Here is a 15,574-nt window from a genome sequence, read left to right as displayed (position 1 = left end):
GTGGCGCATGTCTGTAGTCCCAGTTACTTGGGAGGCTGAGGCAGGAGAACTGCTTAAACCCAGGAGGCGGAGGTTGCAGTGAGCCAAGATCACACCACTGCACTCCAGCCTAGGTGACAGAGCAAGACTCTGTCTCAAAAAAAAAAAAAAAAAGAAAGAAAAGGGAAGAAAAGTGAACCCCAATTTTCAAAGTTCCATGGGGCCTGATGTACAGGAGATAATGCCCCCCCCCACCCTGAAAAAGAGTATCAATGCAATAAAACGGTGGTTCCCAAACTTGACTGCACATCCAAGGCACTTGGGAAGCCAGGCACGGTGGCTCAATGGCTCAAGCCTGTAATCCTAGCACTTTGGGAGGTCGAGGCAGGCGGATCACCTGAGGTCAGGAGTTTGAGACCAGCCTGGCCAACAGGGTGAAACCCTGCCTCTGCTAAAAACACAAAAATTAGCCGGGCGCAGTGGCGCGTGCCTGTAATCCCAGCTACTTGGGAGACGGAGGCAGGAGAATTGCTTGAACCCAGGAGGCAGAGGTTGCGGTCAGCCGAGATCATGCCACACACTCTAGCCTGGGTGACAGAGACTCCATCTCAAAAAAATAAATAAATAAAAACCACTTGGGGAGCTTTTTGAAAATAAAGATGCAAGGGAGATTTTTTAAAGCTAGCTTCCTGCTGGACGCAGTGGCTCACACCTGTAATCCCAACATTGGGAGGCCAAGGCGGGCAGATCACCTGAGGTCAGGAGTTTGAGACCAGCCTGGTCAACATAGTAAAACCCTGTCTCTACTAAAAATACAAAAATTAGCCGGGTGTGGTGACACACATCTGTGGTCCCAGCTACTTGGGTGGCTGAGGCAGGCACATCACTTGAACCTGGGAGGTGGAGGTTACAGTGAGCCGAGATCACCTCACTGCACTCCAGCCTGGATGACAGAGCTGAGACTGTCTCAAAAATAAATAAATAGGCTGGGTGTGGTGGCTCACACCTATAATCCCAGCACTTTGGGAGGCTGAGGCGGGCGGATCACATGAGGTCAGGAGTTCAAGATCAGCCTGGCCAATGTAGTGAAACCCCGTCTCTACTAAAAAAAAAATGCAAAAATTAGCTGGGTGTGGTGGTGGGTGCCTGTAATCCCAGCCGCTCGGGAGGCTGAGGCAGAAGAATTGCTTGAACCCCAGGAGACAGAGGTTGCAGTGAACCGAGATCCAGAGGTTGCAGTGAACCGAGATCCCGCCACTGCACTCCAGCCTGGGTGACAGAGCAAGACTCCGTCTCAAAATAAAATGAAATAAAATAAAAATAAATAATAAAAATAAAAGGTAGCGTCTACGTGGTATGGCCTCATAGTAGTAATAATAAAGTATAAAATTGAAAAAATAAAAGGTAATTCTCTGGTCATCACTTACCCACTCAGTCAAAATCTCCAGGAAGTGGGGCTGGGAAATCTGCATTTTTAAAGAATATCTCGGTCAGTGACTCAGCAGCAAATCACCAGGTACCTCATCTTTCAAGGAGTGGCTGGCGTTTGGAACTCCTTACAATAAAACATACTCAAAAGGCTAAAGCTGCACTGAACACAATGTGACCTGTCATTGATGATTCAGGAGACTTCAGGATCTCCCATTACCACTAGGTTATCATTTACTACCAGTCACTAGTCACTGTACTAACAAAACCAGTAAGGTAAAGTTAATAAAGACTTTCTATTAGTAGAGAGCAGGAAAAAACAGCTTTTGTTTTATTATCAGATTCAAAAAGCTGGTTTTACTCCAGAGGAAATGCAGTTTTTTGTTGTTGTTTTGGGGATGGAGTTTTGCTCTTGTTGCCCAGGCTGTAGCGCAGTGGTGTGATCTCGGCTCACTGCAACCTCCGTCTCCCAGGTTCAAGTGATTCTCCTGCCTCAGTCTCTCAAGTAGCTGGAATTACAGGCATGCACCACCATGCCCGGCTAATTTTGTGTTTTCAGTAGAAACAGGGTTTCACCATATTGGTCAGGCTGGTCTCTAACTCCTGATCTCAGGTGATCACCCGCCTCTGCCTCCCAAAGTGCTGGGATTACAGGAGTGAGCCACTGCGCCTAGCCAAGATGCAGATTTTATGCTTTAAAAAGGAAACTGTTTAAAAACATGCAGGACTCTTTTAACCAACTGCTTGGCTTCACTGCAGAATGTTAACAGGCCCAAATACATTAAAAATGTGGAATATTCACTCTGCATAAGAAAAGTAAAGGAGGAACTTCATGACAGTCTTAACGAAGAGAAAGGATAATGGGTTTAAACTAAGACTGGCATAACAGGATTAGCTATGACCGCTGTCCTGATGGCAGCTGTTAAATCTTGGAAACAGGGAGGGCAGAGGTCTTTAAATACATGAGGCCAATTCCTACCTATCTGAGATGGCTTTTATGTGAGATATAATAGGATATCCTACTAAGAGCCAAATTAGTTTTACTATTTTAAAACTGCTTAACTAATATAAAGTCACAAAATAAGAAGTTAATCAGATATTTCCTTACGAAAGACCCGGGAGTCTGTTTGTATATGAAAAGCTTGTCTTTAGGCTGGGCACAGTGGCTCACACCCATAATCCCAGCACTTTGGGAGGCCGAGGCCAGAGGATCGCTTGAGGTCAAGGCATTTGAGACCAGCCTGGGCAACATGGCAAAACCCTGTCTCCACCAAAAACACAAAAATTAGCTGGGCGTAGTGACGCACATCTGTGGTCCCAGGTACTTGGGAGGCGAGGACTGCGTGAGCCCAGGAGGCAAGGTTGCATTGAGCTGAAATCATTCCATGGCACTCCAGCATGGTTGACAAGAGTGAGACCCCCATCTCAATTAAAAAAAAAAAAAAGACTATCTTTACAATTGCCAAAATCTTTCTTACACAAACACCAAATAACCATTACCAATAACCAGAAGTGAAACAAAAATAACCAGTAATCATCATTAAACCAGTAACCATTACCAAACAACAATGAAGCAGCTCCTCACTTGAGACTTCACCAATAGTAATTTAAACTATGCGTTCTCATTAAACTCTAATACCTTAATTCTGTTATTGTATTAACAAGTTATGAGATTCTAAGGTATAGAGGTTAAATCTTTCCTCCAAAAACATAAACACTATGACTAGTACAAGTTTGGTATAAAAGCCTCTATCATTAAAACCATGGCAGTATTAAAGGTTCTATGACAAGAATAAAAAATCAAGGTGGAATTAGTCCCCCTAACAACTTCTTAGGTTTACAGAGGTGTTCTCAGAAAGTCTTAGGCATGACGCTCATAGAGATGGGTGTGACTGTATTTAAATAACAATGCACATGTAATTAGAAAAGAAATTGTGCCCTTTTTTGTTATTGTTGCTGTTTGTTTTGTCTTCTTAAATGCTGGTCACTAAAAACGCCTTTTCCACAACCCTTAAGAGGTGTTCCGGCCTGGCGCGGTGGCTCACATCTGTAATCTCAGAACTTGGGGAAGCCAAGGCAGGAGGATTGCTTGAGCCCAGTTCATGACGAACAACATGGCAAAACCTCGTCTCTACAGAAAATACAAAAACTAGCTGGGTGTAGTTGCACATGCCTGAGGTCCCAGCTACTCAGGAGGCTGAGAAGGGAGAGTCACCTAAGCCTAGGAGGTCAAGGCTGCAGTGAGCCATGATTACGCCACTGCACACCAGTCTGAGTGACAGAGTGAGACTCTGTCTCCAAAAAAAAAAAAAGGTGTTCCTATTAGACGGTACCAAGCAGAGTTATGTCAACTGGCTTGGTCATGAGAGAAGGTTTGAAAGAAATTGATTTTTAAGGTTTCTGAGAAGAGCTTTCTTTTTTTGTGCATGTTATTTTGGAGGCTGGTTAAACTGGTCGATTTAAATATTTACAACCCTTGATCCCGATGTAAACAAGATATCACAACTGTCTACCTGATCAATATGAAAGTTTTTAACAGGCTGGTCTTTGTAATTAGACGGGCATTAAAATGAGTGCGTCCTAGATTACATGAACATGAACATTTTCTTCAATCACAATCAAGATATTAGCCCTGCCACATCAATCTGCAATTGTTATGAAAATATACCCAAATATTTTCAAACTTAAGAATACCTCTAAATAAACTGTAACTTCTGAATTGTACTCTAAAATTCAGAATTAGGAAATATACAATAAAAGTTCGGAAACCTTTGCCATCATCTACTTCCTTGAATGTGAAAGAGAATGTAATCAGAGAAAAGGATAAAGAAGTTGTCAAACCTGAAATCCCCTGAACAGAAAGGAGCTGCCACGGCTAGGCTGCAGCCCTAGAACTCTGTACACAAATTCAGCCCAGTACCTTGTCCCCTGCCTACTCCCATTCCTAGAAGAATGGTATAATAAACGGGCAGCCCGGCCCACATTTCAGTAAATTGAACTGTCACGGGGAGAATAAGGCACCCCAAACAGTTGCAGCGACAGTGGTTAACAGGAAGTCTCTCTGTCCTCCAAACCAATAATCAAAGGGATACATAAGGAACTCACTGCTTTCTTAGAAGGCCACATGCACCCCGGGATGTTTGTTCATCACGTCACTCTGGCCTTTAACCAGGGAGCAAAGTGACAGTTGTGGGTAAAACCCTATTTCCAAGCTAACAATTATCCTTCCTTATGGTAGACTGGGGGGTGCACGGTACACTCTTGATTACACAAGCAGTCTTCTTCCCCCCTAGAACAAATGACAGACCAACAAAAAGGAGAAAATGATATGCTGTTGTTTATCTCTTCTGCCAGCCTGAACTCAAGCTCTGAGCAGACGTGCCAGCGGAGGCTCTGGCTCCCCTGGTTCGCCAGACTTCCCCATGTCTGGTCAACTGTCTCCTGGGCAGCCGGCTGAAGAGAGGCCCCATTTCCCTCTCGGTCTTGACCGCTGCCGCACAGTGGCGACCTCACACACATCGCGAACAGAGGACAACTCCCAAGCGAGGGAACAGTGGACCCTGCGGGGAGAACCGCATTCCCAAACTTCTCCATCAAACCTCCAAACTCCAAACCTCCCTCCTCCAGCCGCCTCCTCTAAGACGGAGACAGGGACGGGCTGGTTCCTTTAAAGGGGTAAGCAGGCCGCCGCGGACCTGCCTCAGTTTCCTCTGACGTACAAAGAGGTATCTTTTCCCCACAAGCCAACTAGACCTGCCGGTCTGCAGGGCGCTTGGGGATAATCGAGGACGCACGTCTCCTGTTACTGCCCCCACAGGTGAAACGCTTTCTTTGAGGGGACTTTTCAAAGGACAGGTGTGGGCTGCCCTGAAGGCGGGGACTTCCAGCCAGCCAAGGGCTTCCCCCCACCCCTGTAGGGCAGGGAGAGTCCCAGGCCGCGCCCCACACAGAGGAAGGGCCCCCAGACCACAGCCTGACGGCACCCGACCGTCCCCCTTCCCGTCCTTCCCCAGGCCGGGCGCCCAGCGGCCCCCAGCGCCGCCGCCGCCGCCGCCTCCTCACCTGCTGCGGCCGCCCTCCCGGCCGGCACCTAGGAGAGGAGGCGAGGGGAGGGGCCGGATCCCGGCCGCGGACGCCTCAGGCAGGGAGGCTGCGGACTCCGCCGCGGCGGCGTCTCTGGGGCTGAGGGGCACCCGGGGGCGGTCGCGACATCCTCACGGGCGGCCCCAGGAAGTCGGCCCCCCCTCCCACCCATCCCCAGCCGGCCCGGCCCGGCCGCTCCCGCCCTCCGCGCGGCCCCGCCCCTGACTCGGCCCCGCCCCCTCTCGGGATCGCGCCTCCGCTCCCGCCGCGCCCGAGCCACCATAGAGAAGAGCGAGGCGCCCGGCGGCCTCGAGCGCGGCCTCCGCTCGCGCCCCCTGGCGGAGCTGAGGCTCCCGGCGGCGGGGCCGGGCTGGCCTGAGCCGTGGGGCCGTAAGAGGCGTCGTTTCCCCAAAGTCATGGGGTCGGCCGCTGCTGGTTACCTTGGTCACACAACTCTGCGGGAGGCGCCCAAGGGTCCAGGTCCAAGTTTCAGCTGGGTCAAGACCCGGCTTGGTGACCTTGAGCGAGTCCCTCAACACCTCTGAACTCATGTCATAAAACTTTGAAAGGTGCCTGACTTTCATGTCTCATTGACTCCTCAGTGCGATGAGCAGGCGATGGTTTCCCCCGCTTCATGATTGCAGAAACCCAGGCCCACTAGGGGTTACGAGCTTATTCAGCGTCCCACAACTGGGAGGTATTAGAAGCCGGGTCTGTGGGACCTAAAAACCCATGCTTGTCCCACTCACTCTAGCACTGCCCAGTCTAAACCGCTAGGACTAGCTACTTCCCCTCAGGAAAGTCAGGAAGCTGCTGAGGAAGGCTGTGGTAGAATGAGAATGACTCAGCGAGGATCCATCCTTGCCTTTCACCCATGCACCTTTCAGCAAGGTACCTAACCTTTACGAACTCTGGTTTTCTCATCCCAGAAACGCAGGTTGGCGTGAGGATTTAGTGAGCGCATGCATGTAGCTGTGGTTAGTAAACCGCCAAGCAGCAGGGCGGCCCAGGGGATGGTTAGCCAGCGTGGGCTACCATGCCTAGTCATGAACGTAATATTAAGTTCTAATCCTTCTTTTAAATGGTGTCTAGTGACACAATTTTCTTAGGCTTTAGGTTCTATTGAGAACTCCTAGTTTTTCTGAACAATTTGTATTTTCAAACAAGGAATATCGTAAGGAAAATAAGATCATGAGCCAGGCGTGGTGGCTCATGCCTGTAATCCCAGCACTTTGGGAGGCTGAGGTGGGTGGATCACCTGACGTCAGGAGTTCGAGACCAGCCTGGTCAACATGGTGAAACCCCATGTCTACTAAAAATACAAAAAATTAGCCAGGAATGGTGGCGGGTGCCGGTAATCCCAGCTACTCGGAAGGCAGAGGTTGCAGTGAGCCAAGGTCGCGCCATTGCACTCCAGCCTGGGCAACAAGGGCGAGACGACGCCTCAGAAATAATAATAATAAGATCACGTATACATATCAGACTCTGTCACTTTACAAGTATTATTTTCAATCCTCACAACCCAGCAAACTGAGTACTATTATTCCCATGTTATCAATGAGGATCTACATATTAAGTAATTTACCCAAAACCACATGGTTAGAAAAAGGTGGAGCTGGAATGTATTGCTTTTTTTTTCTTTCAACCAGCAGTGTCTTGAATACACGGAGCTGCAATTTATTTATTTTTTTGAGACAGAGTCTCACTGTCACCCAGGCTGGAATGCAGTGGCGTGATCTCCGCTCACTGCAACCTCCGCCTCCCAGGTTCAAAGGATCTTCCCACCCTATAGCTGGGTCTACAGTCACCCGCTACCACGCTTGGTTAATTTGTTTATTTGTTTGCCTGTTTTTGGTGGAGACAGAGTTTCACCATGTTGGCCAGGCTGGTCTCAAACTCCTAACCTCAAGCGATCTGCCGCCTCTGCCTCCCAAAGTGCTGGGATTACCGGGACAAGCCACTGTGCCCCAAAAAGCTGGAATTTAAAACTGATTTTTTCAATCACCTGGAATGCACGGAAAGACTGACCTGCTAAAGGCCTCCCACATCCAAATTAAATGTACCCTTCATTTTCCTTCCTGGCTATTTTTGTAACTTTCCCTGATGCAATTCTGTCTGGTTTGCTTCTCTCTAAGTCTTCATTTCCAGCCCTGCCCTCCAAAGGCATTTATGGTCTCCTCCTTTCCCTCTAATTCCTTTTCCCTAGATATGCCAGGACCTTGTCCATCCTCTCAATTCTGAAATAGATTCCTAGCTGTGATGAAGGCACAGCCTTTTCCACCACATCACTCTTTCTCTTGATAGAAATCATAGCTATAGAAAGTTAATAGGTCCAGGCCAGGCGCGGTGGCTCATGCCTGTAATCCCAGCACTTTGGGAGACCTGATCACTTGAGGTCAGGAGTTTGAGACCAGCCTGGCCAATGTAGTGAAACCCCATCTCTAATAAAAATAACAAAAATTAGCCAGGCGTGGTGGCGTACGCCTATAATCCCAGCTACTCGGGAGGCTGAGGCAGGGGAATCACTTGAACTCGGGAGGTGGAGGTTGCAGTGAACCGAGATCGTGCCACTGCACTCCAGCCTGGGTGACAGAGCAAGGCTCCATCTCAAAACAAAAAACAAACAAACAGAAAAAAAAGTTAATAGGTCCAGAACAAGGGTGGGGTGAGACCTGGGGATGTCCTTTCGTAAACTTAGTTTACAACCTGAAGGTTCAGTTCTGAAAGGGGGTGCACTTAATGCACTGATTGGATCCAATAATTGAAGTTTGGATTCATGACATCCTGTGGAAATCATTTTTTTCTGGGCCCTCTGGTACATATTACAAGCAAATCATTGGAATGCTGCTAAATAATGTGCATATCACTGCAGCACAGAGGCCTCCGAGCTGCGTTTATCCACGCTCCTCCTTTCTCCACCTTAGGCATTACCACCATCACTATTTTTCATCTTTATCATGCCCTTCCACAGAGGCATTCAATAATGTACCCATTGTGCAAGCAATCCGAAATCCTTTTCAGCGAGCAATAGTATTTAGTAGTGATAAAACACTAATTTGTCTACCAAGTGACATATTTATAGGAGCTGTTTACTTGGACATATTTTTATTATTTCTACTCATTTGCTAAGTACTTTCCAATGCATATGTATGAAGCACAGGCCTTTCCCCAAACAGTTGTGAAAAAATAAATCATATTATTTCTTTTATTAGTAGCAGCACAGCTTGGAAGTCCTAGTGCCCTGATTTTAGTTATTTCTGGCAAGAGCTGGAAGAATTCATAGTGACTGACCACCTACTATGTGCCAGACTCTCTGTGAAAGGCACTTTACATAAATTATCTGTTTAATCCCCCTGAGACATACATTTTACCAACAAAGAAAATGTAATTCCCCTGCAACATACACTTTACCAGTAGGACAGAGACATTACCTTGTCTAAGTAACTCGGCCAGAAAGGGACTAGCAGGGTTTTGAACTTAGATCTTTTTCCTGATTCCAAAATCCCAAATCACCATTCCATTTCACCAGCACCCCCTACCGGCTTCTCTGGATCTAATAGCTTCTGTAAAATATAAAGTGTTTTTTGTTTTGTTTTGTTTTGTTTTTTTAATGAGAGAGGATGTGTAGGTTACTGAGAATGGAACAGTTAGAGATAAACATACACAGGGTGCTAACCCTAATTTTTCTATGGGAGGTTACTCTTCAAGGGATTTACTCCCTAAGAAATCAATGGAAGGATGTTTCCCAAAGAGAAGGTCCAGTACTAGTGCTGGATCCATTCCTGGAGACAGAACTGGCTACATTGTTTGCAAGAAACAGTGCAAAATATGGGATGCTTGTTTAAAAATTAAGAATTTCAAGATGGCAACAGCAGAGCATTCAACTAAGTGCAGAGCCCTGCTAAGCATGAGGCCGTGTGACTGCACTGGTCATACCACCATGTAGCTGGGCCTGCCTGGACAGAAGAAAGCTGTCATCAGTATCCCCCATGCATCATAAGCTTATTCATAATATGAGATTGAGTGCCTATATCATGCCTGGAAAACTATTCAGTGTTTTACATAAGTTACATGATCCTAAAACAACTCTATGAAACAGATATTATTTTTCCCATTTCACGGTGGATGAAACTAAGGCTTAAAGAGACTGTTATTCATCCAGTGTTATATGGCAAGTAAATGTCAAAGCTAGGACCAAGTTAGTTGAGATATAAAAAATCCTGTTCCTTGACTTTGTATCTTTGTCAGCACAGGCCCATTGTTTTCCTACAAAACTCAAACTTAAGCTGAGGCTATTATACCAAAAACTATAGAGAGGCCAAGGAAGAGCAGAGATTCAAGGGCTACTCAAAAAGTCAAATGTGCAGCAGCTGAAGTGCAGCCGTACAGCTCCAGGGCATGAGGACCTGGCAGAGAGAACTCCATCATTCATGGCAAATGTCATGGCCAATACCCAGACTCCTCCAAGACTGAAGGGTAACCCAGTGAGGTCTTTCATAAAGAGCAGCTATGTGGAACCTAAGGCATCTAACTCAGTAAAATATTGTAAATAGTCCACTAAAGTTAGGAACAAGACAAGGATGATTGTTATTGTTGCTTCTATTCTGTGTAGTACTAAAAGTCAGTTTAGCCAGTGCAATAGGACAAGAAAAAAATGATAGAAAGCATTCAGGATCACTTTGGATTAATAATATACCTAACTCTAATTTAAGGTCTATGCATCACAGAGCCTTCTCCAATGCCAAACCCCAGCACACAGAACTAGACAGTTTAAACCTTACCCAGTGCTTGCTTCAGCAGCACATACACTAAAATTGGAACAATACAAAGATGATTAGCATGGCCCCTGAAATAAATTAAAATATAAATAAATCCTGCCCAGACAACTGCATGGCAGAACACAGCAAAAACCTAGTAGAATATACATCTAAATCCCTTATCTCCCCCTACTTCACATCTCAGGGATGCATAGGCCCTGTTTTGTTTTGTTTTTTTGAGATGGAGTCTTGTTCCGTCACCCAGACTGGAGTGCAGTAGTGTGATCTCGGCTCACTGCAACTTCCACCACCCGGGTTCAAGCGATTCTCCTGCCTCAGCCTTCTGAGTAGCTGGAACTACAGGCACCCGCCACCACGCCCGGCTAATTTTTGTATTTTTAGTAGAAATGGGTTTTCGCCATGTTGGCCAAGCTGGTCTCGAACTCCTGATTTCAAATGATCCACCCACCTCAGCCTCCCAGAGCGCTGAGATGACAGGCGTGAGCCACCACGCTCAGCCAGTCCTGCTGTTTTTTATTCAGCTTTATTTCCCCCTAAACCTCCAGTCTCTTTAATACTAATGATATCTGCCTTCTCCAAGTTTTTGTCATTCTTTTGTAACTTCCCTGGGGGAAATCAGAAAGAGCTGAGAAAGTAGATCTCTGATCCCACTTTTTATGGTGAGCTAAGCTGAAAAGAGGTTGGGATGTGCAGCCCCTGCTGCTATCAGGGCAAAGTATGAAAAAGAATTTTGTGGAAACATTTACATATTTACAGCAGAAGGCAGCGTGCAGATGGGAAAAAATGGGTTTGGTATCAGGCAGACATGTGTCTGGATTCCCGTGCTGCCACTTATTAGCTTTATGTCCTTAACCTCACTGAGATCCCATTTACTGTCTATTAAATGGAATCATTCCCTCTGCCACAAGGCTGTCCTAAGGTCATAATGAGACATGCATCAAGGGCCTAAGGATACATAATAGAGCCTTGATTAACTCGTCTTTGGTACTACCGTAAGTACTAGTGAGAGGCTGCCCACCCAGCATCCAGTTCATCCACACACTCTCCTTTCTAGTAGAAAGGAGAACTCCCATTTTTCTTTCAGTGGCTCCAGCATGTGCTTCAGGAAAGCCTGTCCCCAGCCTCAGCTCCAGGGCTATTTCCTAGTTGGTTCGAGTCAATCACAGCAGTCCCTTTTTCTTGCCAGTTACTGTATTACACATGGGTGTATGAAGCAATTCTGCACCAATGAGATTTGAGGTGAGTCAGCTTTGGTTGGAAGTTAGTTCTGAGTTAGTCCTTTGTTAAATTAAATTTGGGGTCGGGTGTGGTGGCTCACGCCTGTAATCCAGGCACTTTGGGAGGCAGAGGCAGGTGAATCACCTGAGGTCAGGAGTTTGAGACCAGTCTGGCCAACATGGTGAAACCCCATCTCTACTAAAAATACAAAAAGAGCCGGGGATGGGGGCGCATGCTTGTAATCCCAGCTACTCCGGAGGCTGCGGCAGGAGAATTGCTTGAACCCAGGAAGCAGAGGTTGCAGTGAGCCAAGATCGTGCCACTGCACTCCAGCCTAGATGACAGAGACTCCGTCTCAAACAAACAAACAAAAGCTAAATTTGGCCTGAGGGCTAGTCACAGTGGGTCATGCCTATAATCCCAGTTCTTTGGGAGGCCGAGGCAGGCAGATCATCTGAGGTCAGGAGTTCGAGACCAGCCATGGCCAACATGATGAAACCCCATATCTACTAAAAATACAAAAAATTAGCCGGACATAGTGGCAGGCGCCTGTAGTCGTAGTCCCAGCTACTCAGGAGGCTGAGGCAGGAGAATCACTTGAACCCGGGAGGCAGAGGTGCAGTGAGCCGAGATCATGCCACTGCACTCCAGCCTGAGCAACAGAGCAAGACCCCATCTCAAAAAGAAAAAAAAAATTGACCTGAGGGAGGCTTTACTTGGGCCATTAACAAACTGCAGCCTTAGTATGCAAACTAACTGAAAACCTAACTTAGGAGTATACTTTTGTAACAGACTGCTGAGGCTCAGCCAATCACATCATCAGCTTCAGTGGGTTCCAGGCAGCCAACTATTCAAACCATTTTCAAATAAGGCAAAGGCAGAGCTGTAACCAATTAGTTGTCTTTGTATCTCATTTCTGTTTTCTGACCATAAATGCTTTCAGACTATGTTGCAGCTCTGGAATTCTCTGAACCTGTCCTGGTTCTGAGGGCAGCCCAATTCTAGAATTGCAAATAAAAGTCAATTACAATCTGCAAAACTATATTTGCTTTGTCTTTTAACACCTTGTTTTCTTAATTTTTATTATTTTATTTTATAGAGATAGGGTCTTGCTATGTTGCCCAGGCTGCTCTGGAACTCCTGGCCTCAAGCGATCCTCCTACTTTGGCTTCCCAAATTACTGGGATTACAGGCAGGAGCCACAGTTCCTGGCATGTTAACACCTTGTTCTTTAAAGGACACACAGGAGGCGATCCTTCTCCTGCCTGTAGATATTGTCATGTCTGGATTGATGCTCAAAATGGCTGCAGCCAGGCTTTCATAAGGGGAACAAGCTTGAAGACAAAACCAACATAAAAGAACAGAGCAGAAGGATGCAAAGGCCCTACGCCATTTGACAATGAGCCACTAAATTAACAAACCTCAGACTTCCTGTTATCAGAGATAATAAGTGTCCCTGCCAGGCATGGTGGCTCATGACTGTAATCCCTAGCACTTTGGGAGGTCAAGGCGGGTAGATCACCTGAGCCCAGGAGTTCAAGACCAGCCTGGGCAACGTACAGAGACCCCGTCTCTACAAAAATTACAAAACTTAGATGGGTGTGGTGGCACACACCTGTAGTCCCAGCTACTTGGGAGACTGAAGTGGGAGGATCACTTGAGCTTGGGAGGTAGAGGGTACAGTGAGCCGTGATTGTGCCACTGCACTCCAGCCTGGGTGACAGAGTAAGACTCTGTCTTGAAACATAAAAGAAATAAATATAAATAAATAAGTGTCCCTAGTATTTACACTTCTTTAAGCTAGGTTTTGTTACTTGCAGCCTTAATGATACATGGACCTTTGCCTGAGTCCTTGGGAATTCAAATGCCTGATTTTTAATTAAGGCCATCAAGTGCTAGCACATAGTAGGATCTCAACATTAATTTCATCTGATGTCAGACAAAGGGCATACAATAGTCCCCTGTAAAAAGATATGTAAGAAGACACTCTGGGGACTCAATGATGTGTGTGTGAATATATATATATATATTTTTAGATGGAGTCTCACTCTGTTTCCCAGGCTAGAGTACAGTGGCACAATCTCGGCTCACTGCAACCTCCATCTCCCAGGTTCAAGCGATTCTCATGCCTCAGCCTCCCAAGTAGCTGGGATTACAGATGCGAGCCATCACACCCAGCTAATTTTTGTATTTTTAGTAGAGACAGGGTTTCACCGTGTTGGCCAGGCTGGTCTCGAACTCCTGACCTCAAGTGATCGGCCTGCCTCAGCCTCCCAAAGTGCTGGGATTACAGGCGTGAGCCACTGCGCCTGGCTCATATGTGTATATATATGTGTGTATATATATATATGTGTGTGTGTATATATATATGTGTATATGTGTGTGTGTGTGTGTGTGTGTATATATATATATGTATATGTATATGTATATTTTTTTCCTAAGAACTAGAGAGTGCCCTCAGGTCTCAAACCACCCCCGCAGGGGAAATTGAAAGTTGACGCTTTATGGAAGGAACCCCTGAGATAGAGCCAGTCCTTTGCTTTTTTAAAATATATTTTTAAAACATCATTCATCTATTTAATCATTACTGAGCTTCCATAATGTATAAAGAGAAAAAGTGACAAAAAGTGGGAGCCTGTAGGCAGACACGTGAACAGAAAGTACAAGTGAATAACTAATACAGGGAAGTTACTGTAAGCATCTATCTAGATCACAGCTGAGGCATAAAAAAGGATGTCAGGGTGGGTGTGCACCAGACACAGTGGGAGCTGGGCAGAGACAGACACATAAGCAAAGGGAGCAAAAGGCACTTGGACAGGAGAGCCAGCCTAGCCCAAGTCCTACCAGGGGACTGCACAGTGTGGTGTGGCCGGAACAGAGAGTGCAGTGGCAGCAGGCAGGCAAGACAAAGTCCTGGTCTAGGAGGAGCCAAAGGATGAAGCTGGCTGTGAGGGGCACAGCCTGCAGGAATGTCACGTGGTGGTCTCAAGTAGCAGTGAATGCAACACCTTCCCATGGCCACAGAAACTCCTTGGTTGACAGCTGTGGTGCCTTCAGCTGGAGTTACAGCCCTAGCAGGAATAGAACTGTATGGACTGGAAATTAAATAAAATGTGGGGATTTTTTTTTTTCTTTTTGAAACAGAGTCTCTGTTGCCCAGGCTGGAGTGCAGTGGCATGATCGCAGGTCATTGCAACCTCTGCCTCCTGGGCTCAAGTGATCCTCCCCACTCAGCCTCTCGAGGAGCTGGGATTACAGGCATGCACCACGACGCCTGGCTAATTTTTGCATTTTTTTTTTTTTTTTTTTTTTTGAGACGGAGTCTCACTCTGTCGCTCAGGCTGGAGTGCAGTGGCGCCATCTCAGCTCCCTGCAACCTCCGCCTCCCAGGTTCAAGCGATTCTGCCTCAGCCTCCTGAGTAGCTGGGATTACAGGAAACGGGCCACCATGCCTGGCTAATTTTTGTATTTTTAGTACAGACGGGGTTTCACCATGTTGGTCAGGCTGGTCTGGAACTCCTGACCTTAGGTGATCCACCCACCTCAGCCTCCCAAAGTGCTGGGATTACAGGCGTAAGCCACCACACCCAGCCAATGTGGGAATTAAAAAAAAAAGAGTCCTAGGAATCAAGTTCTGGGTTCCAGATCCCACCTCCATTCTGCCACTAGGACTGTCAGTCATCCTTTTTAAGCCTCAGGTACCTTCTCTGTTAAGTAACAGGATGGGCCAGATGATTTTTTTTTTCCTTGAGACAGGGTCTTGCTGTTACCCGGGCTGGGGTGTAGTGGTGCGATCAGGGCTCGCTGCAGCCACAACCTCCAAGGTTCAAGCGATTCTCCTGCCTCAGGCTCCCAAGTAGCAGGGACCACAGGTGCACATCACAATGCCTAGCTAATTTAAAAAATTTTTTTTGTAGAAACAATGTCTCATCATGTTGCCCAGGCTGATTTTAAACTGTTAAACTCCTGGGCTCAAGTGATCCTCCCGCCTCAGGCTCCCAAAGTGCTACCATTATAGGTGTGAGCCACTGTGCCTGGCCCCAGATGATCTCAAACTGCAGTCCTAGGGTCCTCAGTTAGGTATTAAG

General features: G+C 46.6%; 1 protein-coding gene and 1 pseudogene across 14 annotated transcripts in view; one reads left to right on the top strand and one right to left on the bottom strand.

The window, feature by feature from the left end:
* The window catches only part of RFFL (ring finger and FYVE like domain containing E3 ubiquitin protein ligase), an 80,892-nt gene extending 74,601 nt beyond the window's left edge, over positions 1 to 6,291 (bottom strand). Inside the window, exon 1 of one of the 14 annotated variants that reach the window (XM_063798709.1) lies at positions 5,931 to 6,291. The gene's annotated coding sequence lies outside the window, so the exon portion shown is untranslated. The other 13 variants (XM_063798717.1, XM_001174509.8, XM_063798711.1 and 10 more) reach the window with 13 other exon arrangements.
* A 3,983-nt stretch (positions 6,292 to 10,274) lies between these two features.
* LOC112206126 (U6 spliceosomal RNA) lies at positions 10,275 to 10,366 on the top strand (annotated as a pseudogene).
* The last annotated feature ends 5,208 nt before the right edge of the window (positions 10,367 to 15,574 follow it).

This window comes from Pan troglodytes, chromosome 19, assembly GCF_028858775.2.
Source record: "Pan troglodytes isolate AG18354 chromosome 19, NHGRI_mPanTro3-v2.0_pri, whole genome shotgun sequence".
NCBI lineage: Eukaryota > Metazoa > Chordata > Mammalia > Primates > Hominidae > Pan > Pan troglodytes.
The sequence above is the reverse complement of the archived record's forward strand: the minus strand, read 5'-3'. Positions and strand labels throughout refer to the sequence as shown.